Below are 6,408 nucleotides of genomic sequence, written 5' to 3'. Positions count from 1 at the left end.
TATATAGTTTCTCGTGTGAATCCCCATATATGATGAATCATTTTTGTTCACCAACCCTACATGACATTATCAGATTACACGGTAAAGCTACTGTTTTCATTACGTATCCTTCATAGTCAATTGTACACACCAGCTGCGGGGTGGTAATCTGATATTAGTGGTGAGTCTTTAGGGTGGCACCTCTGGGAGCGGGACGTCTGGTCCAATCATGGCTGTGGAGGGTGGTATGGGCGGCGCCCCTAGTGTTCAGGTGTCCTGGGTATTCCTGCTGGTAGTGTTTGCTTAGCTGAGCCCGAGAGAGAGAGAGAGAGAGAGAGAGAGAGAGAGAGAGAGAGAGAGAGAGAGAGAGAGAGAGACACGTCGTAGTCCCCCAGAGCTACTTTTCATTTCGGGTCACGTCAACTGTTCTGTATATTTAACCCCCCTTCACTGTATCAGAGCCTGATATTATCTTGCCTTCACCATATTCCGGTCAACTGTCCTTACGTTAACACTTAGACTCCTGTTTTAACTTTAGTTAGTTATTGGCATACTGCCGAAGTCTAACAGTCATAGTTAAATAAAGAAGCTCAAGATGTCTTTTCTCTAGAATTAACACGATCGTAAGTTAGGAAGTAGTTAATATAGCAGTGATTCAAGGTGGTGAAATATGTCGACTTTGGAAAATTTAAATCTTGAAAATCCTTCTTCTCTTAATTGTAATCTCTCCCTCTCTCTCTTGCGTTCATCAAGATTTATATAGATCTAATTCTGTGCCAGTGTAATGTTTCTGAATAATTTGTATTACACCATTCTCATTAGGAGAGACCCAATTAACCGAAGTGAAAAGCTAATGAACCGGAGCAGGTGAATTCAGTGTGTCATTGCCACTGTATAACATATCCTTTCACGTATAAGAAAACGTACACATTGTACTATATTGGGATAGGCTCTCATGAATTTGAAAAGAAAAAAAGAAATTCCAAAACATACCCAAAAGCAAGAGGGGAAAGAAGAAACGAATTCTCATTTGATCCTTACAAGCGAAAGACGAGGACAACGATATGATAGCAACACAAGAACGACATCATAGGAAAGGCCGCAATACTAGCATTGCAATACAAGTAGAAACGACACAGTAAAACCTCAAAAAGAAAAAAGAAAACGACAGTAAAAGAAATGGGAATGACTTAATCGCAACTCAAGAAAGACATCTGCAACACATCACAGGAAGATGGGGAACAACACAGAAATAAACAAAGAATTCATAATCACCCGGTATGATCACAAAGAAAACTGGAAGACAAACACTTAGGAACACAAACAATACACGGAAAATGACAAGACAGAAAATTACTTCAACACAAGAATAGCAGCGAGGCATGAGTGAAGGCGAGACACAGAAGTGAGAAGCAACAATAGAAATATCTAGTCCCAAGCGAATGAAACCAAAGGATGCCTACAACACAAGAGATAAAACATCTCAGATATAAGAAGACAGATTAACATGTAGACAAGCACGACAAACGAAGGATAATGATAGCTGAACAGGGAATAAGGAAATCCAAAAATGACAGGAACTTACACTGAAACACAGCGAGACAGAAATGACTGCAGCAACACCCGACCGAAAGCAACACCAGAATGAGAGCAAACACTTAGTTGACGGTTTAATAGTGGATGAAGGCGCAGGAATGACATGAATACGTGAGCACCAGCCACCTAAGTGCATCAGCAACTCAAGAACTACGGCAAGAGAACGACTCAAGAACTACAGCAATAGAACGACTCAAGAACCACAGCAATAGAACGACTCAAGAACTACAGCAATAGAACGACTCAAGAACTACAGCAATAGAACGAATCAAGAACTTCAGCAATAGAACGAATCAAGAACTTCAGCAATAGAACGACTCAAGAACTACAGCAATAGAACAACTCAAGAACTTCAGCAATAGAACGACTCAAGAACTACATCAATAGAACGACTCAAGAACTACAACAATAGAACGACTCAAGAACTACAGCAATAGAACGACTCAAGAACCACAGCAATAGAACGACTCAAGAACTACAGCAATAGAACGACTCAAGAACTACAGCAATAGAACGACTCAAGAACTACAGCAATAGAATGACAGCAGCAACACAATATAGTCCATACGAACATACAAGAACTACAATATATTACGAAAGAGACACACAAGTGTGAGAGCAACAGATATTAACGTTTGCAAACCAAGAAAAAGACGGTTAGCAGAACCCACTTGCAGGAGGATCAACAACACTTGTTAACAACGACAGCGCACAACAGCTGGTGTAACCGTAATGACATTAACAACACACAAAGAAAAACAGCTTAGAAATGACCGCAATACAAGGAAACGATAATCGAGAATTTACGAGAAAAAAAAAAAAGAAGATCATAGATACACTGTTGTGAAAAGATCGGTAAAACAAATGACAGTGCACTGTAAACAAATCTATGAAACAGATGACAGTACATAGGGGAAATACAACTCAAACAGCACATGATGGTTTGCGAGAGGTAACGTCATATCTAAAGAAGCACAAAAGAGCCAACAGCAAAAAAGAGAGAGAGAAAAAAAAAAGACGGTAGCGAGAAGGACGAGAAAGACAAAGAAACAGGTGTAAGAATGAACATATGACACACCAAAACAAGAGATGAAATGGCTGAATGTGAGAGGCAACATGACACAGACAACACAACGGTGATTGAAATAGAAAACAAGAAATCGTAGTTAATATCGTATTGCAACGCACGGAGAGGATCAATGCAACAGGTGTGTGAAGCAACATAATGCAGGCACGGCAGACAACACAAATCAGATGCGTGAAGCATTATAGTACGAGAAAGACACACCACACGTGAAACATTAACGTGAGAAAGAAAGCAACGAAAGATCTTCGCAACGAAAAAAACAAACAAAACAAACAAAACTATAAAGAACAAGAAAACATAGAAAAGAATAGTTGAGAAAAACAACAACAGCAACTACACACACACACACACACACACACACACACACACACAGTCGAACATGTCTTTCTTCAGAAGAAATTCGTCCCCCAGATATCTCAAGGTTAGCACATAATTGCATCCTAAAGAGGCTGATGTACCCCCCCAAGTGTTCACGCCAGCTTGCACCTACATGACTCACTCTGAACCTAACAATATGATGATTTTAATGATGGCGACAAATTTCCTCAGTTCTTTTTAAAAGAACTGCGAATCTCGAAGCGGTGTTGATGAGGTGGCGCACGTCCTAATTGTTAAGGTGATTAGTGACCTAAATCTCTAGAGGTAATTAGCTTCATTACAGCAGAAGTAGAATGAGAAAATAAATCATCTTTGTCAAGTGGATTGCTTGTTCCAACTTTTTCTCAGATTTCCTCGGCAAATATCAGGATGGTCGTTCACTTTCTCTCGTCTTCAACTCGAGTCAGTTTGGATGCTTTAGAGTATTGTATAATACTGTGCTGAGCTTTGTCTTATGCAGGCTGCCGTAAATGTAACTAAGGAGACGTCATAGCATTATGATAATGATAATAATGATAATAATGATCAGGCCCCGATCACACAAAATCTTTTTCACTCCATCTTTCCACCTCCAATTTGGTCTCCCACTTCTCCTCGTTCCCTCCACCTCCGACACATATATCCTCTTGGTCAATCTTTCCTCACTCATTCTCTCCATGTGCCCAAACCATTTCAAAACACCCTCTTCTGCTCTCTCAACCACGCTCTTTTTATTTCCACACATCTCTCTTACCCTTAAGTTACTTACTCGATCAAACCACCTCACACCACACATTGTCCTCAAACATCTCATTTCCAGCACATCGATCCTCCTGCGCACCACTCTATCCATAGCCCACGCCTCGCAACCATACAACATTGTTGGAACCACTATTCCTTCAAACATACCCATTTTTGCTTTCCGAGATAATGTTCTCGACCTCAACACATTCTTCAAGGCTCCCAGGATTTTCGCCCCCTCCCCCACCCTATGATCCACTTCCGCTTCCATGGTTCCATCCGCTGCCAGATCCACTCCCAGATATCTAAAACACTTTACTTCCTCCAGTTTTTCTCCATTCAAACTTACCTCCCAATTGACTTGACCCTCAACCCTACTGTACCTAATAACCTTGCTCTTATTCACATTTACTCTTAACTTTCTTCTTTCACACACTTTACCAAACTCAGTCACCAGCTTCTGCAGTTTCTCACATGAATCAGCCACCAGCGCTGTATCATCAGCGAACAGCAACTGACTCACTTCCCAAGCCATCTCATACACAACAGACTTCATACTTGCCCCTCTCTCCAAAACTCTTGCATTCACCTCCCAACCCCATCCATAAACAAATTAAACAACCATGGAGACATTAATGAGATGACCTCGATTAGAGCTGTAGTTGCTCATGTCGTTTCAGTATAAGAAGATGATGACAATGAAGAAGAAGAAGAAGAAAAAAAAAAACACCTTTGATAAGTGACAATCGTAATTTGAAAACACTATACATTCTACAGTCATACCCAGACAAGCCATTAAACCACCGATTCCTTACAGTTAAACGTCTGATTACTTGACCATGAAAACACTGGCGTTAGTGTATATGAAGATCACTTCCGATACTATGAGCGTACAACGCTGATGCTGTTCATCGTTAAAGGATGGTCCAGTCAGACAGAGAGACGACAGAGTAAACATCACGTCACCCATGGCGTGGCGGTGTTTTGAATCAATCCACGCACCAAATGGAACACTGCTGCAGTAGCTCACCTCGCCTCCACCTCCGCCGCTCAGGCAGTCATTCAGGCGTTAAGACTCTCTCTTATTATTCGCGCACCATCTCGCTGATGTATCACCGTCATTACAGTGTAAAGCATGAGGGATAGCACTCATCATGGAGATCGCATGACGAAGGAATGAGATAGGCCATTTTCAGGCCGGCCTCATGTGACTCGCGCAATAAATAAGATTAATTCTTTTATTAGGGGACGTTGCTCTTGTTGATTCTGGTATTGTTCTCTCTCTCTGTGTGTGCTGCTGCCGCTGCTGGTGCTGGTGTTTTGGCTTCAGCTTCTGTTCTTGGTATTACTGCCGCCAGCACTGCACCGCAGTTATGCTGCTGTTCGTGTGGTCGTCGCCTCAGTTGCTGCAGTTGCTGGCAGTCCTCCTCACTTCTTCCTCCACTCTCACTGTTGGTCGTGTTGTCTGTTGGCTCTGCTGTTCCAATTCCGTTTTTGCTGTTGCTCTTACCCTTACTGCTGCTGCCTATGCTGTTCGCACCGTTTCTGCTGCTGACGTTGATGTTTCTACGGCTATTGCTAATGGTAGGTTCATTTACTCCAGCTTTCCGGAACGCTGCCGCTGTAACTGGTTCTGCTTCTACTGCTGCCGGGATCATTGTTGCCACAACTGATGTTGCTGTTGCTGAGTCTGCTGCCACTCCTGCACATGTCTAACGTCATGGGAAGGGGACATAGACCCAGATGGGTTGCAGGGATGTGGGAGTTGTAGACCTCCTGGTGGTGAATGCTGTTCGCAATCGTTTGGAAAGAATGTCACGATGTCTTAGGTACATCTCGCCTCGGAAATCAGCTCCTGTGACTCTGACAGTGATTCAGTGTAAGGGAAATCTGTGGACCAATTTACCACGTACTGATACGTGATATCAAGCAGGGAATGGACAAAGGGAATTCACATTTAATCTTCATTTCATTTCCCACCACTTTTTCAAAGATTTCTCTCCTGCTCGTCGTCCCCGCCAATGCGCTCATGAAGTTAAACATGGGGAAAAGAAAATTGAAACGAACGATAATATAGATTCAAAACAAGTGAAGGACTAAAAGGATTCTGTGATCAAAGAGAGATAAAGAAATCCGTAATTTAATCAAACACAGTTAGGTAGTTCATAAAGAAAATGTTGAGATCGAATATGTCCAGAAATGTTTACCACAGGAAAGCCAACACATTAGTTTAACCAATATAACTCAGCGAACTTCTATGAAAAGATTGATTTGTATAGATAAATGTGTAAGCGAATACCTAACAACAAATATCTTGAATGGAAGGAAAAGAAGACTAAAAATTTGATGTAAATTTCTTCCTAATCCTAGTTGAATGATGACCTCAAATGTTAACGTGAAGAAATATCAGCTACATGAGTCTGTTAGATGTAAACATACGAAACTGGGGAGGTTCAACAACCAGGAATATCGTTAAATGAGAAGTATCTCATGAAGGCGCGGCGCATGACTTCCAACAATTATCTCCAAGAAATTGATATCGATAGTTTATATCTCCAGCACTCTTAGCGAAAGTGTATGAGGCAGCTAGGATGATCAGATGTTATGAGACACAAATTAAGAGATAAGATTAAAGTAATGGGACAAGA

The sequence above is a fragment of the Panulirus ornatus genome, chromosome 20 (assembly GCF_036320965.1).
Source record: "Panulirus ornatus isolate Po-2019 chromosome 20, ASM3632096v1, whole genome shotgun sequence".
Classification (NCBI taxonomy): Eukaryota; Metazoa; Arthropoda; class Malacostraca; order Decapoda; family Palinuridae; genus Panulirus; species Panulirus ornatus.
This window is presented reverse-complemented; position numbering follows the sequence as displayed.